This window comes from Bidens hawaiensis, unplaced genomic scaffold (assembly GCF_021521415.1).
Source record: "Bidens hawaiensis isolate Kalapana, Puna unplaced genomic scaffold, B.hawaiensis_p1.1 tig00019200_1, whole genome shotgun sequence".
Lineage (NCBI taxonomy): Eukaryota > Viridiplantae > Streptophyta > Magnoliopsida > Asterales > Asteraceae > Bidens > Bidens hawaiensis.
Window position 1 is genome coordinate 273652 of NW_027492910.1, and position 17363 is coordinate 291014.

The following is a 17363-nucleotide window of genomic DNA, read 5'->3' on the forward strand; positions in this document are numbered from 1 at the left end:
TAGACTTTTGACTTAACTAAAAATGCGGTTTCTTACATTAAATCTTTAAGAATTGATTTGGGGTTTATTGGAACCGATTTCTATGGTAGTTCTATGTAAGTTTCATATATGATTTATTAGTGAAGGATTATTGTGTCAAGTTCCTCTCCCTAATCATTCTAACAACTGAAAATAATGAATACTAAACATTTAATCAGTTAATTCAAGGACATAAAACTTACTTCTTAGCAATTACATTAAGTTATACTTCTCAAATTCAACCTTTGTAGCTATGATTTACTAAGGGATTATCACAACACAAACCTTAGCTATTTCTTTTAGCGTACGCTGGGTTAACTAGAACATGCTAACACAAGATGTCCCTGAACCGATCTTGTTCGATTTAATTTATTGTTCGCAATTATAAAATAATACTCATATCATAAGGTAGCGGGGTCACGTTATCTAGTAGTTCGCTTTATCATTCCCGTTATCATTAATATTTCATCACATCAACATTACTCTTTCTAAGGCGTTTATTAAAACCTTTATATAGCCTAGTGCTTTTCGGCACACAATCGCATATTAGCTTGTTCTTTCAAAATCATAGTTTATCCTTTAACAACTTGATCATTCATCCAATGTGCAATATTCTATTATCAATCGTCAAAATACACCTGCACATTAACACACAATTAACTCTTAATTTCAAGACATTTCATTCCATAATATCAAATCGTCAAGAGACAACAACAACATAGTTAATAGTTTTAATTAAAATCTGGAGTGAGGGTTATCACATTAATTAGTTCGGAGAACTTTTAATTCTGGTTTGTGATTGGTAAATTATTGTTCCAAAAGTATATAATTTTCTACAAAATCTTTATTATAATTCAATTAAGTTACTTTATGAACAGAAAAGTTACAATACTCGTAATACACTCTTAGAACTCATATGCGTGTGTGTTACTTTGGTTAGAACCCATAACCTGTCACTAGTAGACAACAATCTCTACTAAGTGAGTTAGCCTCTTAATTAATTAACTTATTGAATCAACTTTTTAAAGATAGTAACATTAGATAATTGCAAATTTCTTTTTTTTGAAACAACAAATTTTTTCACCTAAAATCCCTCTAACCTTGCACTTGCAAGGATTTGAACCCACCACCTCCACTTTAAAAGTTGGACACCATACCACTAGACCATTAGGTCATGGGTATTGCAAATTTCTCTAATTAATATATTAACACTAACTAATGATTGTCTACCATAAGCTAGCGTCTAAACAAAAGCTAGTTAAGAAGATGACTTGGTTAAATGGGGCCCAATTTAATTCTTGTTTTCAACAATTTTCTAATTTTAGTCATTTGGGATTTTGGGTCTATGAAACAGCCGAAAATATGCATGATCATATAAGTTTCCTAAAAAGTAATTATTAAAAAAAAAAAGGTCCGTACAAGGTTTCAATTCATCCCGGTATCGTTTTAGAACGATTAGGGTACTTCAGATGCAGTTTAATATGATACGGTACAACAAGATCACGGTCATCCTTCTGTGTCAAAACCGCTATTCCACATACAAAAGCGAAAGAACCGGTACCACCAACAACACTCAGTTCATCTTTCCGACCACTGCCCGTGTTTTTTGCTTGAATACTAACACTACCCGAATATTCATGCGTATCAAAAGTAAGATAAATAATATTGAAACCCGAGTGTGCAAATTGCTCAATTGGTAAGATGAAGCCTTGAGCTTTCCCAATGACTCTTGAAGTATTCTTTGGTTCTTCAGTTAACACACGGTGGAAGATCAGGGCGCCAGCGTCCTGAGGGGCCACTGTGTGTGTATTTGGAACGCCGATGGTTTGTGGCGGTTGTTGGATGTATAAAGATATGGCCAACCATGGGTTTGATGGTGGTTTTCTATGGGGTAGTGGTGAGAGGGTCGCCAAAAGTATGACTACAAGTACTGCTAATGATATGGACACACAAAATATTAACTTGTTAGAGAGCATAGTGAGGGTTTATGATATTGAGTTTGTTAAGAGGACTTTATAATGATAGCTTAAGTTTCTGGCCACCTAAATCACGATTGCTACCAAATCCACCCAATTATTACACACACACATGCACGATTCTTTCAGTTCTCTTTTCTTTTTTTCCTAATTTGCAAGTTTCAGTATTATTTCCCATCAACTTGTGAAGAATGTTAAAATAAGTGCATATATAGGGTTGTATTAAATTATCCACAATAAAAACCATTTTTCGGATACCAATGATCATGTTCTATGTCATATACACAACTTGGTTTATTGGTACAAGCCAGGTTCTAAGCAATAGATTTCCGTTTTTTTAGCATCCGATTCTATTTGCCCACAAAGAGGTGTGTCAACGAGTGTTATTGTTACTGTTGGATTGGAAACTGCCTATAACTGAGGTACGGAAGTCATCACTCTCATAACATTTTCGTTAATTTTCTTCTCAGATTTGTAAGGTACTATGTTACCATCCATTACAAAATCTGAGTGTGGTATGATTTTGTTCGACTTTAAATGGCACAAATGAAGAGTTTGTGAAACTTGACAAGATGATAACAAAGGAGTAATTGATTATTCTACTAAGAGTGTGTAACAAATTATCTTACACCTCACAAGTATAAATTTTCACTCTATATTGGCATTTATAATACATGAAAAGAAATATTTAAGGAGGGCCTTTTTTAACGGATTTTTTTTTTTGTTGGGATTTTTTCACATTCTCTAGAGGGATCTAGAATGGACCGTAAGCTTCCTCCCGTCTTCAATTTTAATGATATTTGTGACTAGGTACCATGTCACAACATGATTTTGTAACTTACAATTTTGTCTGTAACTTTATTAATTTCCTGTTTTATGTATATACAGAATTCAGATAACGCGAGATGTAATTTCAGTATAATTATATTATTAATTTATTATATTATTGATATAATAAAAGGTGAAGATAATAAATTATGACACGCCATCTTACACGTGTACAATGAAAATAATACAATTTTGACCTATTCAACTTTCGATTGAATCAATAAAATACATAACTAACTACTAAAGTAACTATTATGTTATTTTATTATTTAGTTTTCGGAAGCTTTGAACATTTCTACATAGATAAAAGCCAAATCCATATATTAGGCAAGATTCTAGGGAACTAGGTTCACATTTATACAATAAGAAAAAACAAAATCCAAAGACTTCACTTTTATACTTGGAATGCTTCTTCATCTTCCTATTATTGATAGTAGCACTAAAAGCAGTCCATTTCTTAAAAATATGTAAGGAGAATTTGTAAATTATATGATATGGTTATGAGTGGTTGTGAGTAGAGGAGAGAGAAAATGTTATATGAAAAAGTTAAATTTGAGGTTTCACTATTCATATCGTATAATTTTTTTTAATATTTTCTAAAAGTGGTTGTGAGTAAAGGAAAGAGAAATGATAATGATAAATGTATAAAAAATATTACTTAATTAAACAGGAGAAAGAAAAAACAGTGATTTCCAATGTAATTATATTATATAAATGGATATAGGTAGGGAATGGGCTGGGAATGCTCTTAATAGTGTTACTTTGGTGGGTTTATTGATAAGACTCACAAATGTTTTTCCTTTTACAACGGTATGCAATATAATAAACAACTAGCCAAAAGCGAGCGAGAAAACAAAAGTAGATTACATAACAAGAAGAGAATTTTAAATTCACTCATATCAAGTAATAGAAAATTTACGATCTCTATTACTTAACCGCCTATACGAATAGTTAGGAATGGTATCAAAAGTAAACTCTTTTCTCCTGTCTAAACATGTGAAAATAATATCGTTTTGAAATTTCCAAATCACCCACCAAGCTGTGAGAATAATACCATCAATAAACTTTTTATTCTTGCTTGAATGAATTAGATAACAAAATTATCTAAATCAAAGTCCCCAAGTGAATGATTTTAAACCATTGATAAATCAAACCATTTAAAAATAAAGTACACACACTTAAAGCATTTATTTGTGTAAAAAAAACATTAAATTAACTCAAACTCAACTTTCTAACTGCGTACAAATCCGAAAAATTACCTAAAGATTTTCTTTCCAACAAGCAACAAAATTCTCGGAATTCTCTTAATAAAAGATCATTAAAGATAAATATATATGCTTACTTATCACCCCAATCTACATTATTATAAATAAATCATAAAGGCCCATGGTATTCTTAAGTCCTAAACTCAAGTCCCAGATCGATAATCAAACACGAAGTAAACGACTAACTCTCGTTTATATTAATCAGAAAATCTCACTTAAAAAACTGATTACAAACCTTCAAACCCCAACTCGGTTTAACTCTTGATGAACCCTAACTTGGTTGCATCTCATGTATGTCTCTAGATGAACCCTAACTCGGTTACATCTCACACATCACATTCTATAATGTCTAACCTATCTTTGTTTATATAGACTAACCTAACTTGTTAGCTAAGACATTACCAAATATAATAAAACCCTAATTCCATGGGCCCAATAGGTTCAACCTGATCACCTACACGTGATGGGCCTATCAAGTTGGAAATCACATCCAACAATCACCCCCCTAATTTTCGACTCGAAATAGGTGAATCTTTGTCTCCAAACTTGTCTTCTTCACATGTTTGATTCAAACCATGATCTTGACCTTCTTAGCTTTTACAACCATCTTGGTCTTGATCTCCCAGAACTTCTCTTGATCCATGACTGTGCTCTTTCGGCTTTCCCGAACTCGACATCTTCCGTGACCCCGTCCCCGACCATTCACCCGGTCGTATGAACTCGCATAACCACTCCTTTGGTTGCGCTCCTTGTCACCTAATCGAGCGAACATTAGTCTTCTTGATCTTCTTAAATTCCCAAATCGGTCCAAAATATCAAACCCTTGGTCAGAACATAACTCGTTCAACTCGTATAAAAACAAACTCTAAATTAAACCCGTTTGTCCAATCCCTAGCTTCAGCCCGTTGAAAGAATATGAACAAATCAATCTGAACAAATTTTCAACTTCAAACAATTGCTTAAAATATTATGTTTTTTCTTCGTAACCCTTCTAGCTTCCTTTGTAAGCCACTAAGCCAAGCTTTTAATCCTTTTTTAACGTAATGACAAGTTTAATGATTAAATTTTTTAACGGCTAGTTTTTTAACGATTATTTTTTTATTTTACAACGCTTAATTCGAATAAAAAAAATATTACAAGAAGTCTTAGGCATTACAAAGATTCCTAAAAAAACAAAACGTTACAAGAAGTCCTAGAAAAAAAAAACGTTACAAGAAGTCCTAGAAAAAGGTTACAAGAAGTCCTAGGCGTTCCAAAGATTTCTAGAAAAAAAAAAAAAAAAAAAAAACGTTACAAGAAGTCCTAGAAAAAAAACGTTACAAGAAGTCTTACTCATTCAACCCATGTTTCGCCAGTATTTTGTCACATACTTTTATAGTATTGTGAAATTCTTATTTAAAATAATTGTAAAAGTAAGTGATAATGTGGAAATGTAAAGATGGTTTGAGAATGTGTATTGTTGGAGTAAAAAGGTGGTTTTTAAAAAAGCTGACGTGGCAGTGATGTGGCTGGTTTGAACCAGAAATTGTTGGAGATGGTCTAACGCGGTTAAGAGCATCTCCACCCATTGGTTTTTGGTGACATGGCATGTGGTTTGAATTGGTTTATGGATAGAGACAAACGTTTGTGTTAAGTTTGGTTTACATTCTCAAACTTTTGAGAGGTGGGTTTGTAGTGGCCCCACCACAACCAATTACACGCAAATCATATATACACACATATATATACATATTTATTATATTTTAGTTGGGTTTAGATTGGTTTATGGGTGAAGAAAAAGCGGGGTTTTTTGTGAAAAGTTAGAATATAATGTGATGATGATGTGGAGGTTTGAATTGGTTTATGGATGTGAATGCTCTGAGTACTTGAAATTGTACCTTTTAACTATTTATAATTTTATATATATTTTATTTAGATTTTGGCTTGAACGTATGTTGCGTATGTAATGCACGTTAAGCGATTATTGTATGTTAACCTTCCCCAATATATATCTCTCGAAGAATACAAACTTAGTTTTGTTTGTTATTCTTTATTTAATATATCCTAATCTAAATAGATTATATATTTTTATTTTAAACATTAGCTTCCATATCCAATCCATATTATGGTGGTCCCTGCAATGTTGGGTTAGTGTAAGAGCACCTTCATTGGATGGCTTTTGATTTATTCAAATCAACTTAACCATTAGAGGATGTGGTTTATACCAAAAATCAAAAAGCCAAGTTTGATTTTCCAAACCAACAAAAACCAATCAATTGTGGGCTCCAACATCTCTTTCACCCATATATATATATATATACACACACACACACATTTATAAAATACATTAAAATATTATACATATATACATATTTTTTATATTTATTTCAAAAATTATGTATTTTTTTTGTTTGTCTATTTTTAACGTAATGACAAGTTTAATGATTAAATTTTTTAACGGCTAGTTTTTTAACGATTATTTTTTTATTTTACAACGCTTAATTCGAATAAAAAAAATATCACAAGAAGTCTTAGGCATTACAAAGATTCCTAAAAAAACAAAACGTTACAAGAAGTCCTAGAAAAAAAAAACGTTACAAGAAGTCCTAGAAAAAGGTTACAAGAAGTCCTAGGCGTTCCAAAGATTTCTAGAAAAAAAAAAAAAAAAAAAAAAAAAAAAACGTTACAAGAAGTCCTAGAAAAAAAACGTTACAAGAAGTCTTACTCATTCAACCCATGTTTCGCCAGTATTTTGTCACATACTTTTATAGTATTGTGAAATTCTTATTTAAAATAATTGTAAAAGTAAGTGATAATGTGGAAATGTAAAGATGGTTTGAGAATGTGTATTGTTGGAGTAAAAAGGTGGTTTTTAAAAAAGCTGACGTGGCAGTGATGTGGCTGGTTTGAACCAGAAATTGTTGGAGATGGTCTAACGCGGTTAAGAGCATCTCCACCCATTGGTTTTTGGTGACATGGCATGTGGTTTGAATTGGTTTATGGGTAGAGACAAACGTTTGTGTTAAGTTTGGTTTACATTCTCAAACTTTTGAGAGGTGGGTTTGTAGTGGCCCCACAACAACCACTACACGCAAATCATATATACACACATATATATACATATTTATTATATTTTAGTTGGGTTTAGATTGGTTTATGGGTGAAGAAAAAGCGGGGTTTTTTGTGAAAAGTTAGAATATAATGTGATGATGATGTGGAGGTTTGAATTGGTTTATGGATGTGAATGCTCTGAGTACTTGAAATTGTACCTTTTAACTATTTATAATTTTATATATATTTTATTTAGATTTTGGCTTGAACGTATGTTGCGTATGTAATGCACGTTAAGCGATTATTGTATGTTAACCTTCCCCAATATATATCTCTCGAAGAATACAAACTTAGTTTTGTTTGTTATTCTTTATTTAATATATCCTAATCTAAATAGATTATATATTTTTATTTTAAACATTAGCTTCCATATCCAATCCATATTATGGTGGTCCCTGCAATGTTGGGTTAGTGTAAGAGCACCTCCATTGGATGGCTTTTGATTTATTCAAATCAACTTAACCATTAGAGGATGTGGTTTATACCAAAAATCAAAAAGCCAAGTTTGATTTTCCAAACCAACAAAAACCAATCAATTGTGGGCTCCAACATCTCTTTCACCCATATATATATATATATATATACACACACACACACATTTATAAAATACCTTAAAATATTATACATATATACATATTTTTTATATTTATTTCAAAAATTATGTATTTTTTTTGTTTGTCTATTTTTAACGTAATGACAAGTTTAATGATTAAATTTTTAAACGGCTAGTTTTTTAACGATTATTTTTTTATTTTACAACGCTTAATTCGAATAAAAAAAATATTACAAGAAGTCTTAGGCATTACAAAGATTCCTAAAAAAACAAAACGTTACAAGAAGTCCTAGAAAAAAAAAACGTTACAAGAAGTCCTAGAAAAAGGTTACAAGAAGTCCTAGGCGTTCCAAAGATTTCTAGAAAAAAAAAAAAAAAAAAAAAACGTTACAAGAAGTCTTAGAAAAAAAAACGTTACAAGAAGTGTTACTCATTCAACCCATGTTTCGCCAGTATTTTGTCACATACTTTTATAGTATTGTGAAATTCTTATTTAAAATAATTGTAAAAGTAAGTGATAATGTGGAAATGTAAAGATGGTTTGAGAATGTGTATTGTTGGAGTAAAAAGGTGGTTTTTAAAAAAGCTGACGTGGCAGTGATGTGGCTGGTTTGAACCAGAAATTGTTGGAGATGGTCTAACGCGGTTAAGAGCATCTCCACCCATTGGTTTTTGGTGACATGGCACGTGGTTTGAATTGGTTTATGGGTAGAGACAAACGTTTGTGTTAAGTTTGGTTTACATTCTCAAACTTTTGAGAGGTGGGTTTGTAGTGGCCCCACCACAACCACTACACGCAAATCATATATACACACATATATATACATATTTATTATATTTTAGTTGGGTTTAGATTGGTTTATGGGTGAAGAAAAAGTGGGGTTTTTTGTGAAAAGTTAGAATATAATGTGATGATGATGTGGAGGTTTGAATTGGTTTATGGATGTGAATGCTCTGAGTACTTGAAATTGTACCTTTTAACTATTTATAATTTTATATATATTTTATTTAGATTTTGGCTTGAACGTATGTTGCGTATGTAATGCACGTTAAGCGATTATTGTATGTTAACCTTCCCCAATATATATCTCTCGAAGAATACAAACTTAGTTTTGTTTGTTATTCTTTATTTAACATATCCTAATCTAAATAGATTATATATTTTTATTTTAAACATTAGCTTCCATATCCAATCCATATTATGGTGGTCCCTGCAATGTTGGGTTAGTGTAAGAGCACCTCCATTGGATGGCTTTTGATTTATTCAAATCAACTTAACCATTAGAGGATGTGGTTTATACCAAAAATCAAAAAGCCAAGTTTGATTTTCCAAACCAACAAAAACCAATCAATTGTGGGCTCCAACATCTCTTTCACCCATATATATATATATATACACACACACACACACATTTATAAAATACATTAAAATATTATACATATATACATATTTTTTATATTTATTTCAAAAATTATGTATTTTTTTTGTTTGTCTATTTTTAACGTAATGACAAGTTTAATGATTAAATTTTTTAACGGCTAGTTTTTTAACGATTATTTTTTTATTTTACAACGCTTAATTCGAATAAAAAAAATATTACAAGAAGTCTTAGGCATTACAAAGATTCCTAAAAAAACAAAACGTTACAAGAAGTCCTAGAAAAAAAAAACGTTACAAGAAGTCCTAGAAAAAGGTTACAAGAAGTCCTAGGCGTTCCAAAGATTTCTAGAAAAAAAAAAAAAAAAAAAAAAAAAACGTTACAAGAAGTCTTAGAAAAAAAACGTTACAAGAAGTCTTACTCATTCAACCCATGTTTCGCCTGTATTTTGTCACATACTTTTATAGTATTGTGAAATTCTTATTTAAAATAATTGTAAAAGTAAGTGATAATGTGGAAATGTAAAGATGGTTTGAGAATGTGTATTGTTGGAGTAAAAAGGTGGTTTTTAAAAAAGCTGACGTGGCAGTGATGTGGCTGGTTTGAACCAGAAATTGTTGGAGATGGTCTAACGCGGTTAAGAGCATCTCCACCCATTGGTTTTTGGTGACATGGCATGTGGTTTGAATTGGTTTATGGGTAGAGACAAACGTTTGTGTTAAGTTTGGTTTACATTCTCAAACTTTTGAGAGGTGGGTTTGTAGTGGCCCCACCACAACCACTACACGCAAATCATATATACACACATATATATACATATTTATTATATTTTAGTTGGGTTTAGATTGGTTTATGGGTGAAGAAAAAGCGGGGTTTTTTGTGAAAAGTTAGAATATAATGTGATGATGATGTGGAGGTTTGAATTGGTTTATGGATGTGAATGCTCTGAGTACTTGAAATTGTACCTTTTAACTATTTATAATTTTATATATATTTTATTTAGATTTTGGCTTGAACGTATGTTGCGTATGTAATGCACGTTAAGCGATTATTGTATGTTAACCTTCCCCAATATATATCTCTCGAAGAATACAAACTTAGTTTTGTTTGTTATTCTTTATTTAACATATCCTAATCTAAATAGATTATATATTTTTATTTTAAACATTAGCTTCCATATCCAATCCATATTATGGTGGTCCCTGCAATGTTGGGTTAGTGTAAGAGCACCTCCATTGGATGGCTTTTGATTTATTCAAATCAACTTAACCATTAGAGGATGTGGTTTATACCAAAAATCAAAAAGCCAAGTTTGATTTTCCAAACCAACAAAAACCAATCAATTGTGGGCTCCAACATCTCTTTCACCCATATATATATATATATATACACACACACACACACATTTATAAAATACATTAAAATATTATACATATATACATATTTTTTATATTTATTTCAAAAATTATGTATTTTTTTTGTTTGTCTATTTTTAACGTAATGACAAGTTTAATGATTAAATTTTTTAACGGCTAGTTTTTTAACGATTATTTTTTTATTTTACAACGCTTAATTCGAATAAAAAAAATATTACAAGAAGTCTTAGGCATTACAAAGATTCCTAAAAAAACAAAACGTTACAAGAAGTCCTAGAAAAAAAAAACGTTACAAGAAGTCCTAGAAAAAGGTTACAAGAAGTCCTAGGCGTTCCAAAGATTTCTAGAAAAAAAAAAAAAAAAAAAAAACGTTACAAGAAGTCCTAGAAAAAAAACGTTACAAGAAGTCTTACTCATTCAACCCATGTTTCGCCAGTATTTTGTCACATACTTTTATAGTATTGTGAAATTCTTATTTAAAATAATTGTAAAAGTAAGTGATAATGTGGAAATGTAAAGATGGTTTGAGAATGTGTATTGTTGGAGTAAAAAGGTGGTTTTTAAAAAAGCTGACGTGGCAGTGATGTGGCTGGTTTGAACCAGAAATTGTTGGAGATGGTCTAACGCGGTTAAGAGCATCTCCACCCATTGGTTTTTGGTGACATGGCATGTGGTTTGAATTGGTTTATGGGTAGAGACAAACGTTTGTGTTAAGTTTGGTTTACATTCTCAAACTTTTGAGAGGTGGGTTTGTAGTGGCCCCACCACAACCACTACACGCAAATCATATATACACACATATATATACATATTTATTATATTTTAGTTGGGTTTAGATTGGTTTATGGGTGAAGAAAAAGTGGGGTTTTTTGTGAAAAGTTAGAATATAATGTGATGATGATGTGGAGGTTTGAATTGGTTTATGGATGTGAATGCTCTGAGTACTTGAAATTGTACCTTTTAACTATTTATAATTTTATATATATTTTATTTAGATTTTGGCTTGAACGTATGTTGCGTATGTAATGCACGTTAAGCGATTATTGTATGTTAACCTTCCCCAATATATATCTCTCGAAGAATACAAACTTAGTTTTGTTTGTTATTCTTTATTTAATATATCCTAATCTAAATAGATTATATATTTTTATTTTAAACATTAGCTTCCATATCTAATCCATATTATGGTGGTCCCTGCAATGTTGGGTTAGTGTAAGAGCACCTCCATTGGATGGCTTTTGATTTATTCAAATCAACTTAACCATTAGAGGATGTGGCTTATACCAAAAATCAAAAAGCCAAGTTTGATTTTCCAAACCAACAAAAACCAATCAATTGTGGGCTCCAACATCTCTTTCACCCATATATATATATACACACACACACACATTTATAAAATACATTAAAATATTATACATATATACATATTTTTTATATTTATTTCAAAAATTATGTATTTTTTTTGTTTGTCTATTTTTAACGTAATGACAAGTTTAATGATTAAATTTTTTAACGGCTAGTTTTTTAACGATTATTTTTTTATTTTACAACGCTTAATTCGAATAAAAAAAATATTACAAGAAGTCTTAGGCATTACAAAGATTCCTAAAAAAACAAAACGTTACAAGAAGTCCTAGAAAAAAAAAACGTTACAAGAAGTCCTAGAAAAAGGTTACAAGAAGTCCTAGGCGTTCCAAAGATTTCTAGAAAAAAAAAAAAAAAAAAAAAAACGTTACAAGAAGTCCTAGAAAAAAAACGTTACAAGAAGTCTTACTCATTCAACCCATGTTTCGCCAGTATTTTGTCACATACTTTTATAGTATTGTGAAATTCTTATTTAAAATAATTGTAAAAGTAAGTGATAATGTGGAAATGTAAAGATGGTTTGAGAATGTGTATTGTTGGAGTAAAAAGGTGGTTTTTAAAAAAGCTGACGTGGCAGTGATGTGGCTGGTTTGAACCAGAAATTGTTGGAGATGGTCTAACGCGGTTAAGAGCATCTCCACCCATTGGTTTTTCGTGACATGGCACGTGGTTTGAATTGGTTTATGGGTAGAGACAAACGTTTGTGTTAAGTTTGGTTTACATTCTCAAACTTTTGAGAGGTGGGTTTGTAGTGGCCCCACCACAACCACTACACGCAAATCATATATACACACATATATATACATATTTATTATATTTTAGTTGGGTTTAGATTGGTTTATGGGTGAAGAAAAAGTGGGGTTTTTTGTGAAAAGTTAGAATATAATGTGATGATGATGTGGAGGTTTGAATTGGTTTATGGATGTGAATGCTCTGAGTACTTGAAATTGTACCTTTTAACTATTTATAATTTTATATATATTTTATTTAGATTTTGGCTTGAACGTATGTTGCGTATGTAATGCACGTTAAGCGATTATTGTATGTTAACCTTCCCCAATATATATCTCTCGAAGAATACAAACTTAGTTTTGTTTGTTATTCTTTATTTAACATATCCTAATCTAAATAGATTATATATTTTTATTTTAAACATTAGCTTCCATATCCAATCCATATTATGGTGGTCCCTGCAATGTTGGGTTAGTGTAAGAGCACCTCCATTGGATGGCTTTTGATTTATTCAAATCAACTTAACCATTAGAGGATGTGGTTTATACCAAAAATCAAAAAGCCAAGTTTGATTTTCCAAACCAACAAAAACCAATCAATTGTGGGCTCCAACATCTCTTTCACCCATATATATATATATATATACACACACACACACACATTTATAAAATACATTAAAATATTATACATATATACATATTTTTTATATTTATTTCAAAAATTATGTATTTTTTTTGTTTGTCTATTTTTAACGTAATGACAAGTTTAATGATTAAATTTTTTAACGGCTAGTTTTTTAACGATTATTTTTTTATTTTACAACGCTTAATTCGAATAAAAAAAATATTACAAGAAGTCTTAGGCATTACAAAGATTCCTAAAAAAACAAAACGTTACAAGAAGTCCTAGAAAAAAAAAACGTTACAAGAAGTCCTAGAAAAAGGTTACAAGAAGTCCTAGGCGTTCCAAAGATTTCTAGAAAAAAAAAAAAAAAAAAAAAACGTTACAAGAAGTCCTAGAAAAAAAACGTTACAAGAAGTCTTACTCATTCAACCCATGTTTCGCCAGTATTTTGTCACATACTTTTATAGTATTGTGAAATTCTTATTTAAAATAATTGTAAAAGTAAGTGATAATGTGGAAATGTAAAGATGGTTTGAGAATGTGTATTGTTGGAGTAAAAAGGTGGTTTTTAAAAAAGCTGACGTGGCAGTGATGTGGCTGGTTTGAACCAGAAATTGTTGGAGATGGTCTAACGCGGTTAAGAGCATCTCCACCCATTGGTTTTTGGTGACATGGCATGTGGTTTGAATTGGTTTATGGGTAGAGACAAACGTTTGTGTTAAGTTTGGTTTACATTCTCAAACTTTTGAGAGGTGGGTTTGTAGTGGCCCCACCACAACCACTACACGCAAATCATATATACACACATATATATACATATTTATTATATTTTAGTTGGGTTTAGATTGGTTTATGGGTGAAGAAAAAGTGGGGTTTTTTGTGAAAAGTTAGAATATAATGTGATGATGATGTGGAGGTTTGAATTGGTTTATGGATGTGAATGCTCTGAGTACTTGAAATTGTACCTTTTAACTATTTATAATTTTATATATATTTTATTTAGATTTTGGCTTGAACGTATGTTGCGTATGTAATGCACGTTAAGCGATTATTGTATGTTAACCTTCCCCAATATATATCTCTCGAAGAATACAAACTTAGTTTTGTTTGTTATTCTTTATTTAATATATCCTAATCTAAATAGATTATATATTTTTATTTTAAACATTAGCTTCCATATCTAATCCATATTATGGTGGTCCCTGCAATGTTGGGTTAGTGTAAGAGCACCTCCATTGGATGGCTTTTGATTTATTCAAATCAACTTAACCATTAGAGGATGTGGTTTATACCAAAAATCAAAAAGCCAAGTTTGATTTTCCAAACCAACAAAAACCAATCAATTGTGGGCTCCAACATCTCTTTCACCCATATATATATATATATATACACACACACACACACATTTATAAAATACATTAAAATATTATACATATATACATATTTTTTATATTTATTTCAAAAATTATGTATTTTTTTTGTTTGTCTATTTTTAACGTAATGACAAGTTTAATGATTAAATTTTTTAACGGCTAGTTTTTTAACGATTATTTTTTTATTTTACAACGCTTAATTCGAATAAAAAAAATATTACAAGAAGTCTTAGGCATTACAAAGATTCCTAAAAAAACAAAACGTTACAAGAAGTCCTAGAAAAAAAAAACGTTACAAGAAGTCCTAGAAAAAGGTTACAAGAAGTCCTAGGCGTTCCAAAGATTTCTAGAAAAAAAAAAAAAAAAAAAAAACGTTACAAGAAGTCCTAGAAAAAAAACGTTACAAGAAGTCTTACTCATTCAACCCATGTTTCGCCAGTATTTTGTCACATACTTTTATAGTATTGTGAAATTCTTATTTAAAATAATTGTAAAAGTAAGTGATAATGTGGAAATGTAAAGATGGTTTGAGAATGTGTATTGTTGGAGTAAAAAGGTGGTTTTTAAAAAAGCTGACGTGGCAGTGATGTGGCTGGTTTGAACCAGCAATTGTTGGAGATGGTCTAACGCGGTTAAGAGCATCTCCACCCATTGGTTTTTGGTGACATGGCATGTGGTTTGAATTGGTTTATGGGTAGAGACAAACGTTTGTGTTAAGTTTGGTTTACATTCTCAAACTTTTGAGAGGTGGGTTTGTAGTGGCCCCACCACAACCACTACACGCAAATCATATATACACACATATATATACATATTTATTATATTTTAGTTGGGTTTAGATTGGTTTATGGGTGAAGAAAAAGTGGGGTTTTTTGTGAAAAGTTAGAATATAATGTGATGATGATGTGGAGGTTTGAATTGGTTTATGGATGTGAATGCTCTGAGTACTTGAAATTGTACCTTTTAACTATTTATAATTTTATATATATTTTATTTAGATTTTGGCTTGAACGTATGTTGCGTATGTAATGCACGTTAAGCGATTATTGTATGTTAACCTTCCCCAATATATATCTCTCGAAGAATACAAACTTAGTTTTGTTTGTTATTCTTTATTTAATATATCCTAATCTAAATAGATTATATATTTTTATTTTAAACATTAGCTTCCATATCTAATCCATATTATGGTGGTCCCTGCAATGTTGGGTTAGTGTAAGAGCACCTCCATTGGATGGCTTTTGATTTATTCAAATCAACTTAACCATTAGAGGATGTGGCTTATACCAAAAATCAAAAAGCCAAGTTTGATTTTCCAAACCAACAAAAACCAATCAATTGTGGGCTCCAACATCTCTTTCACCCATATATATATATACACACACACACACATTTATAAAATACATTAAAATATTATACATATATACATATTTTTTATATTTATTTCAAAAATTATGTATTTTTTTTGTTTGTCTATTTTTAACGTAATGACAAGTTTAATGATTAAATTTTTTAACGGCTAGTTTTTTAACGATTATTTTTTTATTTTACAACGCTTAATTCGAATAAAAAAAATATTACAAGAAGTCTTAGGCATTACAAAGATTCCTAAAAAAACAAAACGTTACAAGAAGTCCTAGAAAAAAAAACGTTACAAGAAGTCCTAGAAAAAGGTTACAAGAAGTCCTAGGCGTTCCAAAGATTTCTAGAAAAAAAAAAAAAAAAAAAAAAACGTTACAAGAAGTCCTAGAAAAAAAACGTTACAAGAAGTCTTACTCATTCAACCCATGTTTCGCCAGTATTTTGTCACATACTTTTATAGTATTGTGAAATTCTTATTTAAAATAATTGTAAAAGTAAGTGATAATGTGGAAATGTAAAGATGGTTTGAGAATGTGTATTGTTGGAGTAAAAAGGTGGTTTTTAAAAAAGCTGACGTGGCAGTGATGTGGCTGGTTTGAACCAGAAATTGTTGGAGATGGTCTAACGCGGTTAAGAGCATCTCCACCCATTGGTTTTTGGTGACATGGCACGTGGTTTGAATTGGTTTATGGGTAGAGACAAACGTTTGTGTTAAGTTTGGTTTACATTCTCAAACTTTTGAGAGGTGGGTTTGTAGTGGCCCCACCACAACCACTACACGCAAATCATATATACACACATATATATACATATTTATTATATTTTAGTTGGGTTTAGATTGGTTTATGGGTGAAGAAAAAGTGGGGTTTTTTGTGAAAAGTTAGAATATAATGTGATGATGATGTGGAGGTTTGAATTGGTTTATGGATGTGAATGCTCTGAGTACTTGAAATTGTACCTTTTAACTATTTATAATTTTATATATATTTTATTTAGATTTTGGCTTGAACGTATGTTGCGTATGTAATGCACGTTAAGCGATTATTGTATGTTAACCTTCCCCAATATATATCTCTCGAAGAATACAAACTTAGTTTTGTTTGTTATTCTTTATTTAACATATCCTAATCTAAATAGATTATATATTTTTATTTTAAACATTAGCTTCCATATCCAATCCATATTATGGTGGTCCCTGCAATGTTGGGTTAGTGTAAGAGCACCTCCATTGGATGGCTTTTGATTTATTCAAATCAACTTAACCATTAGAGGATGTGGTTTATACCAAAAATCAAAAAGCCAAGTTTGATTTTCCAAACCAACAAAAACCAATCAATTGTGGGCTCCAACATCTCTTTCACCCATATATATATATATATATACACACACACACACACATTTATAAAATACATTAAAATATTA